Genomic DNA, 13,513 nt, shown 5'->3' on the forward strand with positions numbered 1-13,513 from the left:
TAGGATATTTTTTTTTTCCACATATTAGAGCCTCCAATAATTTTTCCAAAGAAACAGCGACCAAATATTTTAGCTGATCTGTTCTTTTCCTATCCTGTATCGTATGAAGATATTAAGCAGCAAGCACATAGTTAGTTGCATCAGAAATATGAGAAAGAAACCCAATGGCCACCACAAGAGTTAATTAATAGTTCCGACTAAGGATCTTACCAATTATCATTTGTTTTTATGATTATGTGATTATAGAATAATTAATTTACTATCGACATGATACGAAGCGATGACTAGCGTTATTATTACTAATGATAATGTAATGACAATACGTATAAAACATAATAGTATTAGTAGGCTGATGATTAATTGGTATCAATCCGGTAGATCAGCTTAGTACATAAAGAAAGAAGTTTGTTTAATAAATTGACTCGCAAACGTTTCTAAGGGCACATATTAAATTGACCATAGCAAGAGTGACATGATCACTGACACAGTGTAGTTTGAAACTGTTTTTTCTTCGTTTCTCAAAGCACTAAAGCTCACCAATAATAAAAAGAAGTACACGTATGACGTTACAGAAAACTGAAAAATGTTAACAAAAAACTCCAGCCCCCAAAATCAGAGTCAAGGAAACAATTCAAACAATACAAGAAAAGGAACACGAATCAATGTAATGCGAGATTTGCATATTCTACCTCGATGCAATCACGGTTGCAATGCGCATGCGCATGCTCAAGTACGAAGTTTTACTTTATTGTAAAGATAACAAATGTATCTGTAGTTAAACTCTCAAAAATATTCATAAAATATTCAAAAGAAGGTTAAAAATAAGAGTTATTACCCGACTGCCCGAAGGAGGGTTATGTTTTTCGAGCTTATGTATGTATGTATGTGGGTATGTATGTCCATTTCTTTGGTCCTCGCTGCAGCCTAAACGGCTAGACGGATTTTAACATATGAGGTATCATTGGATTCGTCATAACTGTCGGAGTGACATAGGCTATATAATATTTCAATATGGCGTCTGCGAAAAAAAAAATATGGCGGAGGAATAAAAAAAAAATATTTTGTATAGTAATAATTAGCCCATTCTAAATATATATTGGTTATAATACTTTTAATCTACTATTTTCACAGAAATATCAAAAAAGTATAAAATAAAAAACATTAAATTTAAAAAATCAAAAAACCCGACTGCTTTAAAAACTAAAAGGAAGAAAATTCAAGAAGCTCATTTAAGGTTCAACAGTCGGGACCCATTCAAATCGTAACCAGCTCAAAAAATCTTGGTCATGGGTCCCGACTGTTGAACCTTAAATGAGCTTCTTGACAGAGTTCTAGACCACCACTAGACTTATTATCTTCCTTTTAGTTTTTAAAGCAGTCGGGTTTTTGATTTTTTAAATTTAATGTTTTTTTATGTATCGCTTTGTATTTTTTTTATTCCACTGGATGGCAAACGAGCAAAGCAAGAGCAAGAGCAAGTGAGCAAGCAAGAGAGCAAGTGAGTGAGCAAGTGGGGTGGGGGAGCGGGTGGGTGGGTATACGAGTATGACATCAATATCACTCGTCGAGTTTGTAAATTTGACCTTTTGATGCCAGTATTTTATTACAACGTCAGCTTTGTGTTGGAAAGGACAAAGGAAAGCACAGTTGCGGAAGAAAACTCAAAAATAATTAACGTGATAGATTCTTCAAACGTTTTACATCCAAAAATAGAAAACTAGCGTGATGTCATAATCGCAACGGTTACTACTCGATTGAAACAACAATAAACCGGTCCTATTAATAGAGAAACATCGAGTCATTCAATGTTCTTCGATTTCACGAGTTATTTAACGGCTAATAAAAATAGCTGTATGAAAATGCCAAAGCGAAACAAATTAATTTAATTCATTGAGACCTCTCAAACTTTCAAATATGATCTATTAATTGAAATCCGGCACAGAAAGACCAAAGCAATCTATACCTATGTATGCTAAAGAACGTGTTGAGCTAGTTTACGAAAATAATTAATGTTCGCCGAACGCTTTTCAACAGACAAACATCAAGTGATAATTAACACTTAACCTTAGGTGACAACTGCACAAGTCCATAGATGATTAATACATTGACTCGACCAAGACAGAAATTAAGGAAACAACCAATCAAATGGACATTCTGTTGTACCTACTGTACGTGTATGAAAAGTGTCTATTGTTTCTGTTTATAAGCACACCATTAAGCACAAGAAACAAAGCAAAACTATTATTTCGCCTCATCTCTCCATTTCTCGAAGTCTCATAAATCTTTACACATCTCGAATAGCTAACTAACTCACTGACTGTACGCACAGTATCGCAGCCATCAGGCAGCACAGAGAAGCAGCGAGCCGCGTAAACCGGTGCAGTAATTTGGAGGACCTTGGCCGTGCCGCGTCACGCACTGGAGAATGCTGATGTGGCGATTGCGACACGTCACGGTGCTTCCACTCACGCCAGCAAGGCACCAGCTTTGGTTGGAAGCAACGGCCAACAAGATCTGGCAGAAGGCAGACTTGTTGTTTTTTTTTTAGATTTAAAAACGGAATTCCGGACAACAGCAATGGGATTATGGGATACTCGTACTAACAACAAAATAAGAAGTAACGAATAGAATACTGCCGTTAGAGGCTTGTGAAATTGTAACATGGTGCTTTGTCTTTGTACATTAATTGAGCCCCTGTCGGTCGAGTCATGGGATTAAATGTATCGATAGCGAATTAATCCTTGATCCAATTGAAGGCTTTAGAATGCTTTAGATTCCTTTAATAGCTTGGGCGAATTATGATGGTGATAATCCTCTGCCAGAAGTAGAAATTAAAAATTATAATTCTTAAATCTGTGATAATGGTGTCGGAGTTCCTGGTACCACTTCCGGTTCCACCTGTCGGCTGCTTGTTGAGAACGTGTGGATGCTGAGGTCATTTCATTACATTAAGCTAAGCAATATGAGTGAATGTTATTTAGTCAAGGAAACCTTACAGCGAAATACTTCTCGTATTGAAATATCTCAAATATGGATCGCCATACTAATGTATATCTTAAAACTAAACGTGATCTGAATCGGCATAAAGATAAGCTTTTACCATATAAGTATGTTTAGCAAATGCGGCGTATCTATACTAATATTATAAAGAGGAAAGTTTTGGATTCTTCGTTTTCTGGATGTTTGTTACGAATTAACTCAAAAACTACTGGACCGATTTTTTAAATTCTTTCACTATTAGAATGCTTAATTATTCCAAAGTGCCATAGGCTATGTTTAATAACAGAAAAAATGAGGGGTTCCATACTAAAACTGCAATAATGTAACTCAAAGTGTAAAAAAAGTTGCCATAAAACATCTTTCATCGCATGCGCTGTAGAAACTATTGATTATAGAAGAAAAAAAATGTTTTACGATATTAAAGAATACATCAAGATCTACAAAAACAGAACAAATAAATGTTTAAGGGGGGCTCCCATACAATAAACGTGTTTTTTTTGCCTGTTTATGCTAATCTCTAATGTTGTATAGGTACGGAACCCTACGTACAGTCAACGTCGTAAATAACTGATCACTTTTGTACCTTGTCACTTTAACGTCATGTTTGAAAAGCTATATGAAATTGTGTAACGACTGAAAGCGACAAGGTATAGAAATGATCACTTATTTATGACGTTGACTGTACGAAAGTCCGACTCGCACTTGGCCGATTTTTTTTTACTTTGCCCGTGCGAAGCCGGGGCGGGTCGCTAGTATAATATATAAAATTAAACTTTACTTTCATAGTGGCATTGTAGTCACTACGTCACACGACCATATTGATTGACGTATGCCATATTGCAAGTAAACGTTTATTGTAATAAAGAACGTTAGACAACGGTAGAGGTTAGAAGTTCAACAGCCAAAGTAAAGTCGTAAACTGGATTGTTTCCGCTCCAAATTGCAAACCAGCAATTTGGCAATAGACGCCGTCATCGACATTGAACTAGTTAATGCCTTCATTAAGTTTTATGGAGCGATAAACTTTAATGTAGAACATACTGACATTATTGCGAACGTGATTGAATCACCGAAGCAAACGCAGAAAGGATAACCTAACCAACAAAAAGTTGGAAAATTCCCGACTGTCATTTCAAAGTTCAATATATCAAAAAGGGCTGAATCGATTTTGATAAAACATGTCTAAGAACCATCGCTAGAAAACCAATTTTTCAAATCGGTACACCCGTTTAAGAGCTACGGTACCACAGACAGACAGACAGACACACACACACAGCGGTCACACTTATAACACCCCTCTTTTTGCGTCGGGGGTTAAAAGTGGAGTGGGGTGGTTTTAAGACTACTATGATGAGTGCATCATAACAACATTATTATCATAATGTGACTACGACGTGAATTCCGACCAATTTTGCGAATTTACAACAAATCATCGATCACTATCGCTGGTACAAAAAAAAAAAAACGAAAAAAAAATATCGGACGGAATCCCAAGCAATTCAATTCATCCCAAAGTTAGTATGATAAACACAACGCAAAATACCTTTATCTAATTTTGTGGTGCGAAATAACCCGAGTCATTCGCATTTCGCACAGCTGCTCCCACTATAATAATGTCCCATCTATTTCAATTTGCAAGCGTGTGTGCCCACAGACTGTCACTGCACGGTGTGCAATAAACTCAATATCGGGCTTGTAATGTTTCGCATGTCAGACGAAAGTGTGGGTGTCATTCGCGTGGGCATTATTATTTTTTGTCACGATACAACCGAAACTCAGGTCAAGGTCACGGACGTACTTCGCCTTTCTTAATCTTGTTTTTGCCACAACACAGAAATGTAGCGTTTCGTTTTGACAAAACACAAGAATAAACTTGGAGAGTCCTTCTGAAGGGAGAGGACCCTGGAGCTCTCATTACCGCCGTGTCCTTGCGAGGCTACGGAACGACGGAGAAACGTCGAGGGGCTTTCAAAAAGGCCCGGAACAAGTGCTATTGACATTCAGTTTAGAATTGTCAACAAGACCGCCGTGAATAGGAAATAAAAAAAGAAAAAGATTATTCCCGTACCGGGAATCGAACCCGAGCCTCCTGGGTGAAAGCCAGGTATCCTAGCCACTAGACCATACGGGAGATATCTTAAAAGTCGAATTTTGCAGCCGCTTTACGCTGATAGTGAAAGGCAAGATAAGCAGCGACCGCGTTGTATTCATGTGAATGATACTTTATTGATTAAAACCAAGCAGTTTATTTTTGTCATGGTACTATCCGATTTTTCGTAGGTGTTGTGTTGTGATTTGGGGTGGATCTGGCTAGTGTGCGGTCACCGACCCCGTGTTTAAAGCCACAAGTATCTACACAGCCTGTTGCTAATACGTAGGGCGTTACTACGGAACGAATGCCACGTTGTATCCTATTCATTCATATAGTAGTAGAATTCGCTGAGGCAGTAACAATAACTGATATATGATAATGGCCCTCAATTTGTTAAGTTGATATGTTACTATCAGATTTAAAAACATTCGTTTTAGTTTTTTTTTAAGTTTAGCGATTATAATTTTCGGACAGAAACTACTGAAACTGGGTTATACTAATAGCAACAGCGTATAGAATCAGGATAAATGTAAATCGACAACTCTCAAGTGTATAACAATTTTGGATAATTCCGAAAGTTGCGTATTACCGGTAAATACCGGTGTGTAGGTAGATACGATTCCTCTCCCCTTCCCCTCCTCCGCGAGCTGCAACGATCGATACCCGGCAGACGGCGCGGGATGCGAGCGTCGAGCGTCCCAACTTCTCCCGACTGTCGTTACCGGTTCGAAGTTGGACGAAACCCTGGGATGTATGGACGCAACTATAACAGTCGTACCAAATGATTTTAAAGATTTAGAAAATTTTCAAAAACAGCGAACCCATTCATTTATTGGTTTGTAACGCTTGGTTAGATCAGATGGCTCTTTTTGGTCGGTTTTCGTAAGTTCATAACCCGTGACAAAGATCGTTACCCATTTGATGCGGTGATAAAGGTAAAGGTTTTAAAATAGACAGTGGAGGACAAATAAAAAAAATCGTAATTACCAACTTACCTTGTGAAAAGGAAAGTAGTTAAAGTATGGTTTATGTAGCCCTTGTAACTGCTACACACCCAAACGACTCGGGCATAGGAACAGACTGTCTCAAGTCCAATAAAAACAAAAGCTAGAAGTTTGATACGTAACGCCAAAATCCACTCATTCTACACTTTATGAACAAAGAAAAGCTAATTAACAACCAGTCGCATTCGCAGACCTTTGTACATTATTCGAACTTGATCGCGATAGTCCGCTGCAACTAGCAGCCAGTTCCCGAAGAGCTCTCCTCTAGTGGCCCCGTCAACAGCTTGAATGAGATATCGGGGCTCTCCCACAAGTGGTTGATAAGCCGAGCGCTTCCCACTTCTCAGAATGGCTATCAAGTGTCAGATGGCGGTGGAATGACCAACTACCGAGTAAGGAAAAACGTTTTGTGTCTTCGCGACGGTGCCTAGTGTCTCTTTAGAATCGTAACTTCTTATTCCACGGCACTTAGAGTAAGAAAATAAGATTAGGACACGTAGGAAAGAAATACAAAGTACTTCACTTGGAATAGGTAGTTAAACATATTTTATTTCCCGGGTAAAGAATACGAGTATGTAAGCGATAAAGATTTGGGAAGTGCTGTAGGGCTTGGTCAACTGGTATTCCGATGAATTCATACAATGGACTAAACTGCACTGATTAAAAATAATTTATGGATTAAGTAATGTTAAATAAATTATCAAATGAAATAGAGCAATTCGTTCATCACAATATATTTTCAAGTGACAAGCAAAACATGTAAACAAACGTGTCCAGGTAACGACATGACAGCAATAGTCTATGACACACCTCCGCCGTGATTCCCAGGAATTCCTGGAGCCGGGAGTAGCTGGTCAAGGTGGCGTATCCAGGTGCGCCCATCGTCAATGGCAATCTCATAATGTAGGTTTCCGATACGACGGTTTACTGTACCGAACTCCCACTTCTTACCGGTTACTGAGTAGTTCCGTGCCTGGACGCGGCTTCCTAATGTGAACTCTCTGACCTTTGGCCTGGGTTGGGGTACAGGATCTGGTGGCGCTCGAATCTTCGCAGCTAGTCTTGTTCTCACGTCTCTTCCGAACATGAGCATATATGGCGAATCTCCGGAACTGACTGGTGTGGCCCGAAGCAGAGCTTTAACTGTACGAACCTTATCTAAAATGCCACCACTCTCCCCCTCCAATTTGTGTAGAGCTTTTTTAATAATTTGTACGAAGCGTTCAGCTTGTCCGTTAGTTGCCGGATGATATGGTGCAATGGTCTTGTGTACAATATTATTATTCTTTAAGAATATCTCAAACTCTTGTGATACAAATTGTCTAGCATTGTCAGAGACCAAGGTGTAAGGCAGGCCAAATGTATCAAATAATTCTTCTAATTTCTTAATGCAGAATGAGCTTGTGGTTGTCTTTGTTGGTATTATCTCAACCCACTTGGAAAAGGCATCCACAACAATCAGAAGTTGATAGCCCATTATAGGCCCTGCGAAATCTATGTGTATTCTTTGCCAAGGGCCTGCCGGGTTCTCCCAGTGATGCAGAGGAGCTTTTGATGGTTCATTCTGCTCTAATCGACATGTTCGACAAGATTTAACTTTGTCATCTATATCTTTATCGATATTTTTCCAAAACACAAAACTCCGTGCAAGTAGTTTCATCTTCAAAATTCCTATATGTCCAGAATGTAGTTCTTCTAAGATTTGTTGCCGTAATTTCTGAGGGATTATTACTCTGGAACCTTTTAGAATACAGTCATTTTGTATTGTTAATTCGTTATCCTTGAATCCTGATTCTCTGAGTGACGTGCCTGACCGGAGCGTTTCCAATAATTTTCGTAACTGTGGGTCTGTTCTTGTTTCTTCGGCAATTATTTCAGGCGAAATGTTTAGTATATTTATCTGTTGTAGTTGAAAAATGTAATGTTGATCAATCTTATTTTCGTTAATTTTCTCAACCGGAAAGCGTGACAGAAAGTCAGCGTTTGCATTCTTTGTAGAAGTTTTATATTCAATAGTGTAGTCGAATCCAGAGAGGAAGTGAGCGTAGTGAAACAATCTCATTGTGCTAATAGTTGGTAATGTCTGATGCGGGTGAAAGATTGACGTTAGGGGCTTGTGATCAGTTATAAGAGTGAATTTACGGCCATAGCAGTAGTGGAAGAATTTTTTTAATCCCCAGAAAATTGCTGTCGCTTCCTTGTCTATTTGGCTATATTTCTTTTCACTCTCGGTCAAGGATCTAGAAGCGAATGCTATGGGTCGTTCAGAGCCGTCTGGTAGTCTATGGCTCAGAATTGCACCAAGGCCTGTGGGTGAAGCATCTGTAGCTAATAATAGAGGTTTGTCTTGGTCGAAATGTATTAGGACCCTTTCACTGAGTATTTCTTTCTTTATTAAATTCATACTTTTTTCACATTTCGCAGTCCAAACAAATTTCGTATGTTTCTTCAAGAGTGCATTCAGAGGACTGGTGATAGATGCAAGATTTGGTATAAACTTATTGTAATAATTTGCCATGCCTAGGAAGGTTCTTAATTCATTGACGTTGGTAGGGCGTTGAGCATTTGAAATTGCCTTTATCTTGTCTGGGTTCTTATGCAGTCCATTTCTGTCTATCGTATGTCCTAGGTAATTGATACTTTGCTTAAAGAAGTGACACTTTTCTTTATTGACCCGAAGGTTGCTTTCTTTAAGTTTCTGCAGGACTTGTTTAAGCCGTGTAAGCAGCTGCTGTTCAGAAGATCCTTGGATTATAATGTCATCGAAGAAGCACTTGACTCCATCAAGGCCCAGTAACAGTTGGTCCATAAATTTCTGCCAGAGGCTTGGGGCTACCTTGACCCCAAACATTAGTCGGTTTACTTTAAAAGTACCCTTGTGTGTACTCAAAGTCTGTAATAGGGCACTTTCTTCGTCCATCACCATATTTAAGTAAGCCTGAGTGATGTCCAAGGTGCAAAACAGTTGTCCTCCGTTCATTTCAGCAAGGATGTCTTCAATTATGGGAATTGGGTATTTTTCGTCCTTAATTACTTTATTCAAGGTAATTTTGTAGTCAGCGCATAACCTGATACTTCCATTTGGTTTTACTATCGGCACGACAGGTGTACCCCACTCGGAATGATCGATTTTGGTAATTATTCCTTGTTTCTCCAGTCTGTCAATTTCTTCATCGACTTTGGCTCGTAATGCATATGGAATTCTGCGTGGTTTGATAAAAATCGGTTGCGAATTATCCTTAAGAGTCAGGTGGCCTCGAACGTTAGGGATTTCCCCCAGGTTTGTATTAAAAACAGTGGAATCGTATTCCTCGAGCAATTTACTCAATTCCGGAATCTTTGTGCAGCTTTCGACACTTCTCATGTCGGCAAGTTTAATGTTGAACTCTTTCATCCAACTCCTACCCAAAATCGGTTCTACTTCCTTGTCGATTATGTATAATTGTCCATAGAATTTTTGGCGTTTATAATTACATTTGACGTATGCGACGCCTATGGGTTTGAAGATCTCACCGGTGTAGGTTCTTAGTGTCATGTTAGTATTAAATATCTTCTTATTTATGTGTAATTTCTCGTAGTCTCTAAGGGAAATTGTAGAAAGTGTTGCGCCCGTGTCAAACTCCATGTTGATTTTCTTGCCTTCAATAAGTATAGTAATAATGTATTTATCAGACTTTTCACTCTTAATGAGATTGATCTCTCCGACGCTGTCGGCGCTCAGACTGCTCAGTTGTTCAGTAAGTTCGTTTCATTACGTTCACGTCTCTGTAAACAAACTCGGGCTAAGTGACCCTCTTTTTGACACTTGCGACATATAGTTTTTATGGCACCGCACTCGTTTGCTTTGTGATCGTCTTTTCCGCAACGGTAGCATTTACCCTTTAAGTCTCTTATAGAAACGGGTGAACTAATCTTCGGTGAGTGCGGCGGCGGTTCATTTCGTACTCGAGCTATTTTATTAATGACGTCGGTTGTTGACTTACGAATAGAGGTAGACATCGTTGAATTTTCATTTTTCCCGATTTCCATTGAAGTCGCAGTATGTACTAATTTCGAAAATGGTGTTGTCTCGCTTTCCTGTAGTACTTTAGTTCGTATTTCTCCATCTTTAAGACCTCGTATAAATTGCAGTGATAGGAATGAATCAAGAGTAGGTTTCTTACAGTGTGGGCATTTGAATTCACAGTTTTGTGACAGTCTCTTCAGTTCTGACGCGTAGACGGCCACTGATTCATCGGCCTGCTGCAAGCGAGATATGAAAGTATGTTGAGAAGCCCATATGCTAGGTTTCGGATCAATGTAGTTGTCTAAAATGTTTGAAAGTTCTTCAAATGTCTTGTTCAACGGGTCGTCTGGAGAACATAGGTCGTAGATTCTTTCGTGTAATTCAGGGGGTAACGTAGACAGTAGCATGTAAACCTTCGTTTTAGGGTCAGACACATGGTTAAGCATGAGAAATGTTGAGTCTTTTCACGAAGTTTTTAAAAGATTCCTTCTCGTGAAATGGCATGAAATTGAGTCTGGGTTGCGGTTCGCGTTGGGTAGTTAGATGTACTGAACTCTGTACCGGGGTGCCTTCGAAGCCCTCGCGTGTTGCGCTGCAGTCAGGTAGGTAGATGGTGCTTCGGCAGCGGGAGTCGGGCGTAAGCCGTGTAATCTCAGCTTTAATTGTAAAATATTTTCTTCAGTTGTGTGCCGTTGTTCGATCTCAAATTCTAAATTATCAGTCTGAGCTTCGATATCGCTTTGAATATTATCGAATTTTTTCTCATAGTTTTCGAGATTTGACAATCTTTGACTTACTTCGAAATCCGATGTAATTTGTATTTGTTCCAATTGCGAGCATAATTTCGTTAGTTGACCGCGTATTGCAGCCCGTAAACGAGTAAGGCGATTAATTTCTTCTTCCGCCATCGTCGCCAAAATGTTAAATAAATTATCAAATGAAATAGAGCAATTCGTTCATCACAATATATTTTCAAGTGACAAGCAAAACATGTAAACAAACGTGTCCAGGTAACGACATGACAGCAATAGTCTATGACAAGTACATTAAATTTCGTTGAGTAAAACTTATCAAGAAATAATTGATTTACTTATATTTCTAACCTTTTGGTTGGTTGTAAATCTCTTGAGTATTCAGTTTACAATTGTATTTATGCAGTTCAATATCAGTTCAATGCTTGCTTTGATGAACGATAATGCTTGCTACAAACAAACATGATTAGACAACTCCAGCTCATAAATAAAAATAAAACGTGACTCAAGTTATTCATTACTTAAAACATTCCCCGGTCAATTAAAAAGTAATTAAGACAATGGAAAATTAACAAGCTTAATTTCTCTAGAAAATAAGTTATTTGAATGGCATGACGCGGATTATTTCAATTTAGTTGAATCCATAAAGGTACCTTCGCCCCCGGTGTAGTTTTTTTATTTTTATTTTCTAAATCTTATTTTACATATAAGACCTTTCTTCTGACAATAGCAAACACAACAAAAAAAGAATTAGCGAAATCGGTCCAGCCGTTCACGCGTGATGCCGTGACCAAGGGAAATAGGGATTCATTTTTATATATTAAAATAAGATTTCCATTATACGTACGTAGAGCTGAGTACAAATATTGCACTGATCATTACCTGAAAAGAAAAGAAACATATTTATTAGTTGATTAAATTTTCAAAAAAATATTTAGTTTGTCCTCAGCGACCAATCAGTGGCAAGAACTTGTACTTATGCAAAACAAAGTCTTCCTAATTTGTCGACCAATGATAGTTAAAATCAAAAGCCTAATTGTGGGATATTACTTCGCCTGAATTACTAAACATACCAGTGGAATATAGCAACTACTTAGTTCCACTCGGGTGAAGCACGTCAGTAAAAGTCTGTAATGCCATACATTAACAGTATCATTAGTTCTTCCGAAGCTGCAATTACAATACAGCTGAGCCACTATTTGACATGGTCGAACTGAAGTGGTAGTGGAATTAGAACCGCTGATCGCGCGAAATCGCTGCGTCAGCTCAGCTATGCCACTTGTCCTATCAACTGCAAAGTCAGACGGCCGACGGTATATCACGGTGCCATTCATTATGTATGATGAATAACCAATTCTGTTCACCAGTCGCCAACGTTGGTCCTGTTTACCAAGCATATAATAACAATATTTTTTTTGGGCATAAATTGTGTGTCATTCATCAGCTTTATCCCTTACCCTACCAACTGTATAGGTAAGCAGTTGTTGGTAGAGGTGGACCGGTGACGTGCTGAATAACCAAATCACTGGTTTCACGTCAAGCGACAAGTGGTGATTTTTGTAACGAGCTATTTTTGTGGTGATGCGATTTTCGCCTCAACGTTACAGACATCACGAGTAGCACAGGCTAAAAATTATAACCTTAACTTTATACAACGTCAAAGAAACGATTCTTAGATTATGAAATTATTAACATTACTCCGAAAAACGATGCTTGTGATGAATAACGTCATAGCTCAATAGCTTGTAACAAATGACGTTGAAAACTAGTTTCATTTCTAATTCATTTGCAGTGACTGGCAGTACTGGCACAGAACGCGTCACTGCAGGCAGTGAAAGAAACTGGTTACTAAAATCACTGGTTTTAGTAACCAGTGACATGATTCTTGTCACCAGTTTCGTTTCGTTTCGCTCAAATCACGTAACGACCCACACCTAGTTGTTGGTTAGGGATAAAGCTCTTTCTGCGTCATCAGCTAGTGTGTCGTGGGATACCTTTGAGTATTTATCTATTCTAGTCTAAGCTAAATACTCAAAGTGGGATAAGTCTATATTATTATATATATAATGTGTTTTTAAATATTAAGCACCTTTGTGAAATAAAAGCCAAATTGCGTTGCTCTGAAAAGAGATAAGAAATTTATTACAAATAAACTTTTCCTTCACACAGTATGTGGCGTAACATAAGCTAAACAATAATTAATAACTAAAATAAACCATACTGAAAAGAGAAACAACATTTAGAGCTATTATTTCAGTAATTTCTTTATCAGCACATTTTAAATATCTTCATTTTATATGTAACCGTCATTCTGTCCGTCATAGCCTCGATAGCTCTATGGATCCAATATCATAGATAAGAAGTTTAAAATGAAGTGAACCAACCTTCATTTACATCTCCCCCCCCCCTCAGAGATAATACATCGTTTTGTATTTTGTGTTTTTTTTCTATACATTTTTATTTCCTTATGTACTTTCAAATACAGGTACAAGCTTTGTTATATGGAAAAGATTAGATTCGTATTTATTATGTCCTGTATCTAGTCTATAAATTGAATTTGATATCTTTCCCGTAATTTTATAAGGTCCAATTTTTAACTCATCTAATTTTTTCCTGTTTAATCGATTTCCGTTTTCAACATAAACTAAATCACCTATGT

At 38.2% G+C, this 13,513-nt stretch overlaps 1 protein-coding gene and 1 non-coding gene across 2 annotated transcripts in view; both read right to left on the reverse strand.

The window, feature by feature from the left end:
• LOC141429310 (prominin-like protein) overlaps nt 1-13,513 on the reverse strand; it is a 76,007-nt gene that overhangs the window by 25,374 nt on the left and 37,120 nt on the right.
• On the reverse strand, nt 5,060-5,131 carry TRNAE-UUC (transfer RNA glutamic acid (anticodon UUC)). The gene has a single exon. It is a non-coding gene; the product is annotated as a tRNA-Glu (tRNA).

This window comes from Choristoneura fumiferana, chromosome 6, assembly GCF_025370935.1.
Source record: "Choristoneura fumiferana chromosome 6, NRCan_CFum_1, whole genome shotgun sequence".
Lineage (NCBI taxonomy): Eukaryota > Metazoa > Arthropoda > Insecta > Lepidoptera > Tortricidae > Choristoneura > Choristoneura fumiferana.